Below are 18,116 nucleotides of genomic sequence, written 5' to 3'. Positions count from 1 at the left end.
GATATTTAAGAGACATGTGGATATGATCCATAGGGACTTGGTTTATTGATGTACTTGGTAGAGTTAGTTTGGTGTCTGGAACCAACGATCTTAAGGGTTTTTTTACAAGGAAATACAACGTAAATGATTCTGTAATACTCTGTCCGTTGTCTTGGCCAAGAAGTTGAGAGTAGTTTAGAATAATTCCTGTGATCTGGAGACATTTGAACTCAAAGTAAAGAATCCTATTGCTTTAATCTTTCGATCAGATTCCTACTTAGGCCCAGATGAAGAAATAATCACCAAAGCTTTTCTGCTATCAAAATGTACGAAGGATTGCTTGTCACAGTGTTGTTCTCTGTACGTTTTATTCCATATGAACCAAATTTCAGACTAACTTGTCCTAGAAGAGAAGTCTGGAGATAGACTTCGCTATTTACTTATGAGGTGGATGGAAAAAATCGGTATTTATCCAGACAGTTCAGAATATTGGTTAGTCTCTACCACGTTAAAATGCAGACTAAGTAATGACAGACTTTAAGGACCAAAGAGATTATTTTGATCACAGTCTAAACTTTCCCAATGCAGGTGATATAGTCATCCACATGTTTATGGTAACAAATATTTCTTGAACTGCAAGATGTGGACTTGCCAGAGTGGGAGATAAGAGGACTGTAAGTCTTTCTCACCTTTATAAGCCTATTATCAGAATGTCAGATGTGGGTGTCTTCCTCTGTCATCATTTACTGATGGTTTTCTCTGCCTGTGGCTACGCAGTCCTCTTTGTTTCTCTTTATGTTGTATATCTTTCCCATTTCTGTAAATGGGAAAAAAATCAAAATGTGTGGTGACTCTATAAAATTTGCACACTATACGTACTATAATTTCTCCAAAGCTGACTTACTGTCAGCACGTTCAATTTATTTATTTGCAAAAGGTGTGAAATGAGTTGCAGAGCAGTGTACATTTCTAGGCAATAACTCCCTCTTCAAACACACCAGCTGCTTCCTGTTTTCACTGGGGTGTTTGCATCATGTCACTGTCTGACATCATTTGCCCTGGAGGCTTGAGGAAGGAGTAGAAAGGTTGCTGTGTTAATTAGAGAAGAGGGATAAAACCTGATGTTTTATTTATTTTCTTGAAGAGGGATTTGTGTGTCTTATCCGGTTTTATGGTAATATTTTTATGATGAATTTTTTGAGGTTTAGTTCAGAATCAGTTCCCCTGAGAAACAAGTACTACAGCAAATTGCAGAGACCTCTGGTACTTGAGATTTCTCATTAAAATTAACCCATCCCTGACTCCAGTTAACAAACAGCCATAACATCCTTAAAGACCCTAACTTTTCTTCTGATGAAGTCATCAGTATATTTATATACATAAACTATTTAAACATTTATCCTTACTGGCTGAGATTAAACTTTAACTGTAATTAAAACCACTGATTCATGAATACTGCAAAAACATGGAGGTTACAGCAGTTTATACCTGGAAGAGAACAAAAAGGCAAAAGGCATGCAGTTTATCCAGGTCCTCTGCCCAGATGAATGGTCTGAACACTTTCATGGATCTTGGCATACGGTGACTTCATCGTGTGGCAGTAGTATCGCCATGCATCACCATGCATGCAAGATAAACTTTGGAGTAACCAAGTGTTAGTAAAATTCATTGAGTGTGTTGTTGCATTCCTGCAATTTTGTTTTATTTTGCTTCAGGTTTGCCATAGTTCAAGTTTAGACTTCAGAAGTACACACTAAGCTGTCAGTCATAATGAAGTTTTGTTGAAAACTGAAGTTTTCTTTCCTTTCTTATGATCAAGAAGAATTAATGGGTTAAAAACAAGTATTCAGGGACTTTGTTTTTGTAAAAATTTGGTCTAAACAATTTGACCGAACCAGTCATGGCTGCAGCCTTGCTATTTATGTTATACTGAACTGATCTGAAAGTAATGCCTCCTATTTTATTATGTTGGTTCACTATGTCAGAGTAGGATGTTGGTGGTATGGCAGTAGAAACTGAACTTTCCCACCAATGTTTCATTATGTTTTGTTGCTGTGCAGTAGATGACAGCAGAGGAGCGTTCTGACAAAATGGCTTCTGACATGGAAGTGAATATGAAATAAAGATGTATATGAATTACTCCCTGAAAAAAATAAATTAAAAAAAAAAAAAAATTTAAAATTGCACCCACTGACATCTGTGCTTACTGAACATTTATGGAGACTAAGCAGCAGGTATGAGTACAGTGAGGCCATGGTGCATTTCAGCGGTGATGACAATGTCAGTTGGTCACCTCTGTTGATGCGGATTTTTATGAGAACAAGAAGCTGGTTTCTTGTTCATTGCTGGTGAAAATTCATAGATGATGATGGTGACTGTGTTGAAAAACAGGGTTTGCAGCTGTGAATTTGCTCTGTCAAATAGTATGATTGTGCTCTTTGTATCTGTTGTAGTTTCTGTGGAAATAAATAGGAACCGTTATTTTTGGAGTGACCTATGTAAATAAATAAATTCCCAGTAAGAGAAAGACTGTTTAGTACATACCAACCTTAGGCATATGTTGCAGTAATTCCTATTCAACAAGCCACTTAAGCATTTGTCCCACTGAGTTTAGCTCCTCATCTATTTGGGGCAAACAGGGTGTTTTACACTTGGGTAAACAGTTTGCTTCAGCAGGATTTTGGTTCTTGATTGTGGTTCCTTGAAGTAATAGCACTGTGAATGGCAACAATAATACTAATTATTGTCATTATTTATGGTCACGCTGCAGAAAATACATTTGAAAGATGCCTTTCCTTTTCCAAATTTTGTATGATTTATTGTGTTTTCTCCTGAAAAACTTCTGCCTTTACCTTTGAGTTCTTTGCTTCTTCTCTGATTTTAGTAGGCATCTGTTTTTATGCAGATTGCAGATTATTGACAATTTTTCAGCGTTTGTCTGATGCTGATTACTTTAGCAGCTTGCCTACTGTATTTGCACTCTTGCTGCTAATAATGTTACAGATCATTTAATGACACTAATAATGAAAGCAATTGTGTCACTTTCATTGTCTGTACTACCAGTGTAGTACATAGATGAATAGAGGCTGCTGTGATAATTTTGGAAGGACTCAACAACCCACTGTGAGTGGGAAGTTTAACCCATCATGTGTGGCAGCTTTTTGTAATAGTCTAGCACTCTTCCATTGTCTAATGCTAAGTCCATTGCTCACTGAGAGAAAAAGAAGGATTTTCATACTTCTTCAAGGTTTATCTTTAGATTCTGCTAAACGTTTATTTGGATCAAGAAAATTAGTACAAAGACAATAGCACAAAGACAGTTTTTGCTCCAATTGCTACTGATTTGAACATTGTGTTATTGCCAAAAAATGAAATGCATCACTTTACAAAGCTGATTATGCAGCACGTGAATAATTTGGGATAAGTTTCATTATGGTGATTAACATGCATGGCACTGCGTCTCAGTATGAAATGTATCAAGCCTGAATTGTTTATTTTATTGTTGTTGTTCTCACGATGGTATGCAATTTAAGAGCCAAATCACCCACTCTAAATAAGTTTTCAGTGTCTTTTCTTAGCCTCTATCCTAGTTCATATTTTCAAGATATATGAAATGTTAATTTATGTGTGCAATACCTTTGTTACATACACTTCATAAAGAGCAGTCAGGCTGTTAGTATACATGGAAACTAATTTTGTCATAGTTAGGCTTTTGAGCTTTGTGTAAGTTTAATACTACAGAGTTTCACTGAAAGACCTTCAATTAACCCTGCCTCAGTACATGCACACACAGAGTTGTGCCTTGAGTTTGCATCTGAACAACCTTTACTCCAAATGAAAGGCAAATGATTTAGAATTGCCTGATTTTACTTCTTTTCTACTTTACTAAAAGCTTTGTAAATCTGTGGGTTTTGTGAAAAACCTAGCTTGATATATATGTGGAGCCTTCTGAGAAACTAGGCAAGAATCCAGAGTATACTGTAAAGCATAAATACCAGGGTGTTTCTGATTGGTTTGAGTTTCATTTTAAATATTGGTATGTATTTTTGATGAAAGCGTATCAATCGGACGATACTGTGGAAAACTTCCTGCCAGTCTTAACTTCCACAGATCTGATCTAGCTGGATGTCAGTGAAGATTTTTCATATCTTATTGTAAGCATTATCAAGATGGAAAAAAAAAACCACACAAAACCTTAAAGAATTAGAAAAAAGAACTGTAGATTACCAAGGAAACTAGAATTTAGCAGGGAGTTTGGACTAGATCTTCAGAGAGGTCCCTTCTAAAACAACTGCAATTCTGTAATTCTGTGAATGCAACAAAGGAAAATCATTAGGTTGAAGGGAGTTTAGTAGCTGAAATCCTCAAACCCTCATCTTGTTTAGTACTGTCTATTGCACTAGTCATTATGACTATCAGGGTAAAATAATGCTTTTGAAATGTGTTAACATTCTGAAGGCAGAAAGGATGCCAATAAAGAAAGAGGATCCAGATACTATGCAGAATTTAGTGAGTGACCTTTGAGGTCCTGCAGTGATGAAAACAGAAGGTCGTGCGTGCGAGAACTAATACAAAATACTGAGTCCTGTCAGTATTTAGCAGTAGGAAAGAAGAAAAATATCCTGAGTGTTTTGGTCGATTGTCATACTACTACAGAACACCTATGGAAAGAAGCTGATTTGGCACTAACATGCCTTAGACAAAGTATGTGAAATAAAAATAGCAAAGGATTAACAAACCTATGTAAAGCTCGTATAGTTCTATTTTGTTATTTCCTATATATTTTTTTATTCACCTTTTTTAAAGAATTCAAACTGAAGTGTGTAGAAAACATCTGAACTGGAAAGCTTCTCATGTAGAAGAGTGTAAGATTCTGACATTTTTTCATATAATAAGCTCGAGTCTGACTGCTCTCTATAAATTTCTCAGGAGAGAGTACCTGCAGAAATGATGTGATATAAAGGGCATGGTGGGCAAAGAACAAAGTATGTATAAATAAATTCAGGCTGGAAATCAGAAGAAAAACATTCATTTTTAGAGTTATGATAGTCTATCCTACATTGAGTTATGAGAAACCTGCCTATGTAAGCAAAGATAAGCAGAGAGCTATATCAGTGGAAGAAATTATTCAAGGTGGCAACTGTTGACAGGACTCTGATAGCCTGTGATGGAGCTGATGACTCAGCTGAATCCTGCCTAGGCTTACACATGCCTCCATAGTTGAGTGTTATGCTGTGAATGGCTTGTGGACTTTCACATAAGCAGACAAGGAGAGAAGTGAAAAGGGATATTCCTGCTACAGATTCATTCTTTCTAGAATTTTGTGCTTCAAAACTGAATCAGAATAGATGGACAAAGCTACATGTTTCTATATAAACTGTAAGTTTATTTCATTGGGAAAAGTATAAGTTTCATAAAAATTATATTTTTTCTCTTGCCAGTTAAGTGGGTAGAGTTTCCTTAAAAAATGAATAAACGAACACCTACATCTGTTATACACCAGAATAGGTTGTAGTTACTCAACACACACAGAAATGAGAGAAGTGACACTGCCTGATATATTCTTGTTGATAAGTGATGCTCTGTGTTTCAGGGCTGTAGTGCTCATTAAGTCTCAGTGTTTAAATGGGGAAGACCACACTGCATGGCAGAATATATGCAAGTATATATATAAGGAGTGGTGAATTGTATTCCTTTTTCTCCATGGCACAGTTAAGCTCTGGCACATGTCCACTGATGTACAAGAAAGGTGAACTGCCAGGATGCTGTGGCTCAGTAGGAATATCTAATGTCAAATCTTGTAACACAGAATGTATTAGAGGCTAATAAACAGCCATTAACCATCCAGCTTTCAGATTTACCAATTACCACACTGTTCTAGGCCATGGACCTGCTTGCTGCTGCTGACAACGCTGCATTAATGAATCTCAAGCTTTAACCTCCTTGAATTCATGAATAACAATTTGAACCCTTGTAACTTGATTACTATGAAGTGGAAACTTTAGTTGAGTCTAAACATTGGCTATGAGGTTGAGATGAGAGAAAGATAACCCCACTCCATCACTGGTTATTTAAACTTATGTGAAACCAAGTACCTGTCACAGTGATAAATGGGTTTTCTTGTTATCTAGCTGTCTGTATCATTTTCCAGTCTGTTTCCAATCAAGCACCTAGACAACACTGTGGAAACTAAGGTACCATTGTCTTCATTTTATTTCTTTTCCAGGGAAATGGGTAAAGGTCACAAGACGCTTATAAATGTGATTGATTTTGAGTCACTACGAGAACACAGATTAGTTTACATGTATATGCACTGTAAAGTCTTATTTTCGTCACAGAAGAGAGTTTCTTTCCTTGTTTACTTATCTTCAAGTTCAAGCCATAGCCACCTCAAATCAAGAGTTGTCCCAATGGGTTAAATAAATAAAAGTTCCCTTTCGCAGCATAGAGTGAAAGTAAATCGATTTTTGAATGTTTTATTTTTGATCAAAATCTTACCCTTAAAATCTTGAGAGTGTCCTCAGCAACTATTACGTGAAAAGACCCTTTCCTACAATGTCAATGCATCTTGTGCCCAGTGTGCATATTTTTTAAATTACTCTTCTATTCAAAATGTTTAGTTCTAGTCCTGACACTCCTATATGTCAGAAGCAGAAGAGATCAAGAAAGAAAAGAAGAATGTCTATAACAAAAAAGCCCACCAGCAACAATATTTGAAAACATTAAACTTGGAAGAATGATCTGTTCCGCAATAAGCAAGTTGTCTGAATAGGAAGTCATTTTGGTCACTTCTGAATGTAGAACTTCTGAATGTAGAAGCTACGCACAAGTTGTCACTTGGTATCAGTTTGAATGAAGAGAACTGTCTCATCTTGACCTATCTGACAGCTTTAGGATTAACTCTATAATACTTCAAAGTATTTTTATTCTTTTACAGCTTCAGTGCTGTACGTCCAACATGATTTTAGTGAACTTCCGTTCTCTTCTGCTGGGCTCTGGACATAAAATATAAATTTGAATGTTATGAATTTTATTATCAGTGTCACAGAATGTGAACATAGAGTAAACCCTCCAGAGATCACAATAGTACTTTCACTTTCTTTTAGGATGTAACTGGAGATGGACATGCTAATTATACTTTTTTTCTCCTTTATAGAAAACCTGAAGTAAGGAGAATAATCAGATTCTTTCAGTTCCTGCCTCTATCAGTTGCTATTCTGTGCCTCTTCTCTCCCTGCAGTGTGACACAGGTATGAGACCATAAAGGTCTTCCTCTTCTGAAACTGTTTCCTTGTAAAAGAAAGCACATACACACACACAGCCACACACACACACATACATATTATATATATATTTATATATATATGCACACACATTAATTGATCATGAAACAGGAGGTGAGAGAGAGAAGGATTCTGCATGCCAGTTAACAGCTCTCTCTCCTTTAGGGAGAAAGGAAGGCTGTTCTTTAGAAGAAGCCTTAACATTTGGTTCTGTATTTTATCTGGTGGTAAAAGTTTGTTCTGGGAGGAGAGAATGGAAGGAGGAGTGTTCTCTAGAGAGTTCTCTATGGGAGGAGAGAACTCTTTCTATAGGGACAGGAAGGTTGTTTGCATATTGCCAATAAAGCTATTCAGGAGTCTGGCCCTCAGAACCGAGAGCGCTGAAGTAGAGCCAGACTCTCTCTGCTTTCTATCCTTGCCTTCCAAGAGCAGATCCCACAGCTATGCTGTACTCTGTGAAAGCAGGAGGCAATCACAAAAAAGTCCAAAGATGGGACGGGGATGTATGGAAAAAACACAATAATTGTTAAAATGTTTCACTGTATCTTCTCCAGGAGATATGAATTTGAGTCATAGCAGAACATAGAAAAAAAACTGAAGCCATTTTTTGAGTGAACGCTCACTTGCTAAAGCTACTGTATATCCAGGGGAAGTATGTAATACTTCTTCCTCCATGTGCTCTTGGAAAGAGAGGACTGAGGTGTGTTAAGCTCTATGAAAAAAGAGTGTCTAAGCTAGCCTCTCAGGAGCAAGTTTCAGGGTAAAGTCTGACAAGAGTAGATTTAAGATGGATTTTTCTTCTATGATTGCGTACTGATTAAGTAGTGAAGCTGCTCCTCCTCACCTTGCCTTGTCTGCTTTGGATACCATCTAAGCATCTCAGTTTTCCTCAAGTCCCCTGCAAGGATTCAAGACCAGGTTCCTTCTAGTAAAACATAGCAATGCCCATTAGGTCATTAGCAAAATCCTCTACTTTTGTATGAACCGTGTGATTTATGAAGTTGCATAAGTCAATACAAGGAATATAAATGCTTTTAGCTATATCCTCAGGTTACCCTTTCTCTTATATCAGTAGCTAGGCAGTCCATCATAACCATGAATCTATGGATTCAGAAATGGAACTTAGCTGTGAGGAAATGTGTGAGGTTTTGCTTTTATTTAAGTTGAATGTCATCCTTTTTTTAGAGAAGACAAGATGAGAAAGGAAAGTACAACTTATCCACTGTATTGACATTTGGGTTTTGGAAGCACAAAAATATGTGAGATGCACATACTATTAATATTAATAATGTTAAAAAAGAATCTTCTCATTCGGGCTTTGTTTTAATCTTACATGATTCGACTCTTGGTTGCATAATGAAGATCTTACATATTTAATAAGCGAATTGAAGTAGGTCCAAATGAGTGAACAACATAGTGCTGTAAAAAAGAAACAGGGACGGGGGAATTCTTGTCAGATGAGGTTGCTGGAGGAAAAAAAAAGAAAAAAGCTGATCTATTGACATTTTTATGTCTCTTATCAAATGTCATTGTGAATTGAAAGTGGAATGTCTGGAAAAAAAGAAAAGCAGCACCAATTTCTGTATAACCTGATGAATGTACTTCCATTGTTTCCAAGAAATCATATTAAAAAGGTCATTGCTCTATGTATGAAAATACCATGGCAGTTGCTCTATTGCTCTTTCAATTTAGAATAAGCACTTGAATGTCATCAAAGAGAAATAGCTGATATTCTGTAATTAAAAGTAGATTTTGATTTACAGTGGGGAGGAGGATAAGAATGAATCCCTCTATGCTGCTGAGGTAGACATGCAGCTTATTCAGAAATAAAATAAACTCTCTAAAGGATGAACGAAAAATACAACTAAATTAAAATACCTGAGGTATGAAAATGTGTATGTGAAAGGAACTGAAAAATTCCCCCTTCTTGTGCTGTTCTGCAAGTAACTCCTTTGGGTAAAACCTGTGCCATAGCAACAGATAAAACCTTTATGAGGTGCAAAGTTTTGCTAAGAAAATGAAGGTTTTCTATTCCAGTTCAGTTGAAGTCTTGAAATGAAATTAAGTCTGGTGTAAGTATTTAGTGAATTATCATCATTTTAAAGATGCATTTTTTAAGAGTACAGCAGTGGAGAGTCTGGAGTGTTCTTAGAGAATATGAACACGTATGAACACATGAACACTGTATCTTACTGCTAGAGATGAAACAGCGCAAGTGACAAGAACAATGACTTTACTTTTCATTCTGCCCACCATTTGGTCACTTCCTTTCTTCTCAGGTGTGACATCTGCTTTTCTGTCTTCTCCTTCAGCTTCTCCGTGATGTCTTTTATGCCCCTCTGTATTTTTCACGTTTTGTTTTATAAATAGAAGGAAGCACAGGAATAGCTTTTAGCCTTAAGGTGAACTTCTCTTCCTTCTTTGCGTTTTATTTCTCTATTTTTCCTATGGGAAAAAAAAAAAAACAAACCCAAAACAAAACAGAGATCCAGACATCCCCTTTCCCTTGTCATTGATTTTATTTTTCAGTTACTAACAATGCTCTGTGGCAACTAGTGTTACAATATGCTTTTGCTTCCATTCAAGGGAAGACTCCCAGGGATATATATATATATATATTTTTTTTTTGGAGGATTATGAGCTATAGCATTTTCTCAATTATGCCTCCATAGATAGACTGAAATTGAAATTTTTTCATATAGAGCATATAGAGGCTCCTAAGAGCTGGGCAACAGAGGTTTTTGTTATGTCATCGTCCTCTTCTCTGAAGGGCTCTGGCTCTTCACAAGAGACAGGCAGCTATCTCAGAGGATTAGAGTGAGTCACAAGAGGATCTTCTGATTGTCTGACAGCTCTGTGAGTTTCCTGGCACTTGTACTCTTGGAATTTAGTCTGTGTCAATTATATCTGGAAATGGAACATATCATCCAGCTACTCCAAGACACTTTCTGGTTTTATCTTGCCCTTTTGTCTTTGCCTTCAGTAACATGAGAGTTCAGGTTGTGAATGGAATATCTCTATGCTGTAAATTGCTGCATGCATAAACAAATGCTCCCTCCCCTTCTATGTTTCCTTTCCTGGGCTGTGTAGTTATTTCTCCTCTTTCACTCCTTTCTAATTCCTCTTTGTAGGAGGAATTTGTCATGATGTTGTGGAACTGGATCCGCAAGATTATAATGACAATGTGTGAAATGGAAACCTCTGTCTATCGCTTTGCAATCAGCACTTTGCTACACTTCCCTGGCTTCTATCCAGTCTCTGAGTTACGCTTTTATCAGATGGTTTGCTTTTATTTTTTTTCATCAACTCAGTCCTCCTGTGCTTTTTGAAAGCTGAGCTGCCTCTCTTGACACAGTGCTCAAGGTCTCAGAGGTGTGGAATTAAAGAATGCATTGAAATGAGGCTCAGAAGTCAGGCTCATGTTTTTGCCCTGTGTCTGCAGAGCTGGTTTTGTCCCATTTTCATAGGATGAAGAAATCTTCCTGTTCACTGTCTGTGACACGAATGAACTGTGGGAGTACGGAGCAAAGCAGTAGTGCTTGGGTATCAAGGAATCCTCCTACTCCTCAGCATTGTCCTGCAGCTGCATCACTGCTCTGTGGCTGAATTGTTTTGTGGGGAACTTAACCTGATATATGAACTGTCACAACACGGGAAGAAGACAACATCTAAAAGTTATGTGAAACTCAAAAAATATGTAAAAGAAAAGGACAAAACAGGAGTTTCTCAAGAAAAGTTTCCAGCCACTCCAGCTCAAGATATTTCTTCTTTGCATTTGCCAAAATATGCCATATTTTACCTCCTCCTTTTTGAAAAACTTGGGGTGTGTGATTACGCTTATTTTCTAGGATAATTTTAGTATTAAGGTACCTCCTCTAATGCCTGTAGCGCTTCTTTCAAGGAGAGGAAACAGAAAGGAAAGTGAAAGTAAAATCAATTAAGCAGGAGAAAAAAAAACTCTTTAGAAAGCCCTTTTTAAAATTAATTTTCACATTAATTAATTTTGTCTGGCAAGATAAATAGCAGGATGGTGTTAGAAGAAAGGATGGTATTTCTGGCTCTTAATATCCTGTTGGTTCAGCGTAGGCAAATGCAGCTTGTTGCTTACTCTGCTTATATGCACATGGCCACCTTCCACCACTGTCAGTGGTGTGTACTGCTCTTGTCTGATACATTTGTATATTATTTTATACTGTTATCCATATCAATAATTACTTTTGTATTAATAGTTTATTTCCCTAAGAAATAACAGTGGCTTCCAGGCACTCTGCATATATGGCTTAAACAGTTGAATGTCTCATTCATTGGAGCTTTGTACCTCATAAAATCAGCTATAAGTTTGGTTTGTACTGCAGATGGGTAAATACCCTTATGTTTTTTCTCTTTCACTTCTATTCAGAAATGAATAGGGGAGAGAAAAAAAAAAAAGTTTACTGTAGATAAAATCACAGAGACTTTAAATTTCCAGAATGTGTCATTTGTTAGGCTGCCTGGTGAAAGGTATATGCACCACAGTGCTTTTTTCTCAACCTCTCCTTGCTTGCATATGGAGGACACCCTGCATGTGTTCCCTCTGGAGCAGAGAATTTGATTTATCTCTTTTATGCAGGTACATAGGTAGCTGACCCCCATCTTTCCATTTCTCTCTGAAGGTCAGAGCCCTGAAAAAGGGCCTTGTCTTCCTCTTTTCTGTAGGCACATCCTAGAAATGAGGGAAGAAAACTTCAGAATCTGCAGGTGTGCATTCAGTGAAAATGTCAAGGCTATTCAAAAGCTTATTCTCTTTAGCAATTAGTTGCCCTGCATGTCAAAAAAGAATCCACAACTTAATCTTCTGCCTTTCTTAGCATTGCACCTTATGTCTTTGAAGACTTAGGAAACAAAATACTCAGAAAAATGTGGCCCAAAATGTGTTCAAGTGAGACATTTCTTAAAATACAAAGCCTGTTAGGAAATTCAGCTCACTTGTGAACAGGCAAGATAGACTCTCACAGTTTAAGATACAAATTTTTGCTGTTGCTATTTTCAGATTCCTCAAGGTGATTTACAAATCACTTGCGCAAGAGGAACAATTCTCACATCCTTTTTTTTTTTTTTTTAAAAAAAAATAATAAACTGAGTTATGCAGAGGTGAACTGAGCACAGAGTGACAGAGTGGCCGTTCCTGTGCTCGTTGCACTGGGTCTCCTCTGGGCTATGGGCTTGGATGCTCTGATTCTATAGGGAACCAAACAGTGGCAAGGTCTGTTGCTGTCCAGGAATTAGGTCCTTTTGAGGCATCAGGATTTGAATTCAGGTCTCTTCACTGCCTGCTTTTATTTCTGTTTTCTCATACACAGATCCTCCAAGGCTCTATCAAACATGCAAGTAGTAATCCCTCACAGACAAAAGAATGGAAAAGAATTGTAGAATCATTTGAGTGTAAAGGAACCCTTAATGGCCATCTGATCCAACTCCCCTGCAATGAACAGGGACATCTATATCAGGGTGCTCAGAGGCTGGTTTAGCCTGACTTTGAATATCTCCAGAAACATGCAGCTAAAGGCAAGATTTCCTATGGAACTTGCCCTTCCACAAAGCACACTTAATGTTGCTCAAGAAATATTTTCAGTTTACTCAGTTATCTAAAGGTACAGTATATCTCTTGAGTAACACCTGTGAGTCCATCCCTTTTTTTTCTCCTACTGAAGTACAGCTAAGTGTAACACTTTAGATTTTGGCATTTGTATCTCAACAAGAGGAGAACTGGAAGTTCTTGTGACTATATATTTATTTAATTTTCTCTAAGAAATGGTTTATTACAAGTGATGATTTAATACTGTCTGTTCCAGATTAATATTTTGGGAGAGTCAGAAAAAGAAGAGTTCAGCATAACAAAACAAAACAAAACTACAAAAAAAAACCGCATTACGCAAAGGGTCTGTGCTTCATTTCAGGTGTTTCCGTTTGTGTCTCACCCTAAGGTTTGCCAATACCTGTGGGCAGGCTAAAATAAGGAATCTAGTTGCTCTTCTTCCTCTGCATGGTCAGACCTTTTGAGTATTTTTCGTTTGGTTTTGTTTGTTGTTGCTCCACATATGTCAATATTGTTCAGAAGAAAAGGCAGAGTTTATTTAGTCTCTTGGAAAAAAAAATTCCTCAACACTGACAGAACCTGCTGGCCTGTGCCAGGTCTCTAACAGCTTGAAAATCAAATTAGGCACAGAATTGTTACAGGCAGTGCTTTCTGTCAACAACCTGAGGGGGGAAAAAAGCAATAACAAACAAAAAAACAAACAAAAAAAACCCCCACATGTGAAAAAATACCATACCAAATTTTTGTTAGTTCTGCATTTCCTAATCCACTTGCAGCTTCTGTCCAGCTCCAGTGTTCCCTCTTGCCAGGTGAATGGGTCTGAATGGGTCTGAAACAAGGGCTGCAAAGCAATGTTTTAAAAAGTCATTTGAAAGGGAGCGGGGAGATTACATGCCAGCTGGAAAGCGTGACAGCAAGAAATATCTGAACTTGCTTTGTCAGTGATGAGGAAAATTCTCCAGATTCACTCCAAGGTTGAGCTCACTGGGGTGAAGAAAGTGAGTTTCATCTCAGCACTTCTCCGACCTTCCCAGTCAGCACAGCCCTGCTGGCATTTGCATTGAAGCTACCCTGGTTGTGGCCACACTCCTTGAATGTATGAAAAGATGTAGTGTGTCAGATTAAAAAAGGAAAAAATAAATCCTCCTAGCACAGTCTCTAACTGTGCTTACAAGTAAATATCTAGAGCAGATGAAAAACAGAATAAGCACGTATGTCTCTTCCCCAGTGTTTTCTATAATGCTGGCTCTTTCAAGCTCAGAGATTCTGTTATCCACATGTGATTTCTATATATTTCTAATTGTCAGTGTATGATCTGGTTTGAATTTATCCAATCTGCTATTTAACGTATTTTAACAACTGCAACGTGTTCTAGAAGTGCTCTATGTCCTGAGCAGCTACAAACCTCTTTTTGTGTTCGTTTTGAGCTTGGCACTGAGTTGGTTCATATAGTATGCTCTAATTTTAATACTGGTGGAGGACTGAACAACCAGTTCCCATCTTCTTGTTCCTCCATGTTTTTTTTTTTCATTCTAAGAATTTTCTACATATTTACTATACACTGTTACTCTTCCCTGAATATTTGCCAGTTCTAATTTATCTTTGGTACTACAAGTTAGGAAAGGCTGTTACGCTGCACAACCAATGTTCCTAGCTCTGTAGCATCACACGTACTTTCCATAGGGTCGTTTCAGCCTAATCTTTCCTCTTCTACTGTCTACATGCTCTTCAACAGCATAGTAGCTCACAAGAAATGTGCTCCTTCTGCCTTTGTTGTGAGATGAAAGGAACTGCAAACTCGTAGCTGTCTTAGCTGACCTGGTAAATCCTCTCTTAGTGTGCTCTGGAGTAAAATTCTATTTTCATGTCGTGTGACAGCTGGGCTAGAAATCTGGGCCAATCTGGAACCTCCTTTACTAGTTCATGTAGTTCGTGTACCTGTTTTATTGATCTGCTCATGTCCAGGCTTGTCTTGAAGAGGTATCACTATATGGAAACGACATGTGAGGAAAAAGCTTTTATGCACTGCAGTTTCCATGGACTTTACCATTTCAGCTGTGTCTGAGCCTTGTGTACAGGTCTGTGGCATGTTGCTGTGGCAGTTGTGTGGTTGTCAACATTAAAATTTGAGACTAGCAGGCAGTAGCAGCTAAACTTGCAAATATGATTGTAAAGACTTTTCTTTTTTTCCCTTCCTCAATATGACTAAGCTGAGATTGCTTTTGTTTCGCATCCAAACTGTACATGTGGTCTTGCGGATGTATGGTTACTACATCCTAGCAGGAATCAACGCAGACATTGCGCAGACATTGTGAATCAACCCAGTTCTTGGCTTTTCATCTTGTTTAGGGAGGGGAAAAAAAAAAAAAAAAAAAAAAAAAAAAAAAGGACATATATAAAGGATGACTTAAGAGAAGTGTGGACAAATTTGATGTCACACTTTCTCAACATTCTGCTTCATTTCATTGTGTCACTGAATGGAAAGCTTTTGCTTTTTTTTTTCCTCTACATTCATTTCAGTACAGTGGGCAACTGTGGTAGTACTCAATGCTTAGCAGGGAATTTTCTTGAGGGCTTTCCAATGCCTCTTCTGCCTAGACACCAAAACCAGTTGAAAGTAAGGCTAGAACAGTTAGAAATGGTCTGAAGGTGAGGAAATATTTCTAGGGAGAATGTTCATAAGGCTGTGGAAGAATACTGAATTTTATGGTGAGGGTTGCTTAAAAATTCGATATAATAATATATCAAATAATAGTATATAATTTGGATCACAAACTCATGTTGGATTTGCGGAATAGATTAAGCACTCTGGTTGGCTTTGGAGATGAGATTTTTCAAAAGCAGTTCATGTACTATTTCTACTAATGTGGTAATATCATTCAGTCAGCTTTCAGCACACTTTGAATAGCCCTGGTAACATCTATGGTTTATAAGCTGGATATTCAGTTCTCTATTAGAATAAAATACATACGCATCTCAAAGAGAAATTTTCCTGAAATTAAATGTATTTACAGGTTCCAGATTTGTTTGTTTTCACTTTGTTTTGTTTTAAAACTTGAGAACTCTTCAAGGAATCTCATGCTTTTCATAGAATCATGGAATCACCTAGATAGAAAACAAAAAAACCACTGGCACCCTCATTTCCTCCTGCAACCCCCTTTCACATGGTTGTTTGGAGTGATGGTGTTCCTTCAGACTTAACAATTTCCCCAGTCAATTCTCAAAAGTCTTGTTTTCTAGCCCATTCACTGGCTTTGCTACTCTTTTTTATGCAGCACCATGATCATTGCTGAAGCTTTTCTAGGATCCTTCAAGGGGACTCGTGATTGACCTTCAAAGTAAGATTCTTCTCATAAATCCATTGCTCCTACTTTGCTGTATCCCTCTCCTTGTTACATTTAGTTCTTTTTGACATTAGGATAGAGGAAACAGAAGCCTACAAACCCTCACTGATTTTCTTTGAACAGATAGGAGCCATCAGCACCAGTCCATGCTGGATACAGACATTGCCACATGTAATATAGATTTGAAGTGAAATGCATATATATAGTGCTTTCTAGCCCCAGGGGGCTTTACCTATAAGTGAATTCCAATATTTCCATGTTTCTGTATGCTTTTCACAGAATCATTCAGCAACTTGGGTTGGAAGGGAACTCAAAGATCATCCAGTTCCGTCTCCTGCTTGAAAGCTGCTGACAGGCCTCCTCCATGTCTTCTCCAAGCTAAGCAAGTCAAACTCTTTCAACCTTTTTTTTTCATAAGAGAGGTACTCCAGCCGTCTGATCATTTTCTTGACCCTACTCTGGACCTGATCCAACAGCTCCATATCCTTCTTGTTCTGGGGGCCCCGAACTGGGATGCAGTACTCCAGATGGGGCCTCAGGGGGCAGAGTAGAATGGGACAATCCCCTCTCTCTTCTTGCTGACCACCCCTCTTATGATGAAGCCCAGAATACTGTTGGCCTAGGCTGCTTTTCTTTCAAATAGAAACACTGAAAGATTTCCTGCATTTTTTCCCCTGAAGTCTTCTCCCTGCTACCACGTATCTAACAAAAAACCCCATCAGAGTACAGTCTGATGGAGCTGAAATAAGATATATGAGGTTCTTTAGACGGTTAGCAGGTCATTGAGAAATAGCAAAAAATAATAATCAATTGAAAATAAGTGAAGTGCATGATTACAGCAGCCCCACAGATAACACTTTTCACCTTTAAAACTGTCTATTAACAAGGGTTGAGCACAAAACTGCAAACATGTTACATTTTTCTCTACCATACTACCACACTACCTAATATGATTGTTTTTTATTTTCTGGGTTGCCTCTGGAGAGGGGAATACTTTTAGGTCTGAAGGCTTAAAAGACCACTCAGGTAGTCATTCATTGGTTTATACTGTTTCCCTTCTAGCAACTTGCTGTAAGCAAGAACAACAGAAAAAAATAAATATATGAGACAAAGAAAGAAATGGAGCCCATGGAAAGAGCATTCATATTGTCATTTAGATGAACTATGCAGCTATTTCTCTTGACACACGTATTCCACAAACGTGTTTCTTCTCAACCTGGTATTCATTTTCTGTCCTCCTTCATTACATTAGTGATTCTTTTATCCCCCCGCTCCTACTCTGCCTATAGTCTGAACTGCTCGCTTAATTTTTGGCTAAATTTGCCAGGTTGTTCATATTGCTGGCCCACAGGTGACCTAGCAGCTCAAACTAATAACACATATTTCTTTGTCAACATGTTACTCTCCAAGCTTGTTGGAGGCATTTTTTATGTTCAAATTGCAGTGATGTATTTCAAGGATAATAATACAGAAGTGGAATTAATGCCTTTTGGAGCTTTCCTTTCTTGCAAGATTGGGTTGGCCTAGATAAATGGTTTTCTCACATAGTTTGTTTTGGCTTTCTTTTGTTTCAGAACCCCTGAATTTAATAATGTTGTTTTTCTCTAGACCTCTTTATGGAATGTTTATGTTTGTTTCATTCAATTTGTTCTCATACAGCAGGATCTATGAGCCTTGTTTCTAACTAAAAATAAAATAAATTGAAACATTCAGGTATTTTGAAGGTGTGATTGGTTTTGTTTACATTGCAAAATACCTGCAATTTATGTATTTGTAGAGTTCTGATGTAATTAGTTTCTTGACTAGGTTGAGGAATCTACCTTTGAGATCATATTTGAGCCTGACATATGATTGAGGCAACATTCCTAGTAAAGCTAAGATAATTCTAGAAATAAGGTGGGATTATTTTTGGATCTCCGTCATTTATCTGATCAT

General features: G+C 37.6%; 1 long non-coding RNA gene across 5 annotated transcripts in view; it reads left to right on the top strand.

The window, feature by feature from the left end:
* The window catches only part of LOC125697079 (uncharacterized), a 214,985-nt gene that overhangs the window by 155,307 nt on the left and 41,562 nt on the right, over positions 1–18,116 (top strand). For all 5 annotated transcript variants that reach the window (XR_007378670.1, XR_007378666.1, XR_007378669.1 and 2 more), the window contains one exon: positions 7,136–7,229. This is a non-coding gene — a long non-coding RNA (uncharacterized LOC125697079). The remainder of the gene's footprint in view (positions 1–7,135; positions 7,230–18,116) is intronic.

Source organism: Lagopus muta, chromosome 8, assembly GCF_023343835.1.
Source record: "Lagopus muta isolate bLagMut1 chromosome 8, bLagMut1 primary, whole genome shotgun sequence".
In the NCBI taxonomy this organism is placed as follows: Eukaryota; Metazoa; Chordata; class Aves; order Galliformes; family Phasianidae; genus Lagopus; species Lagopus muta.
The sequence above is the reverse complement of the archived record's forward strand: the minus strand, read 5'-3'. Positions and strand labels throughout refer to the sequence as shown.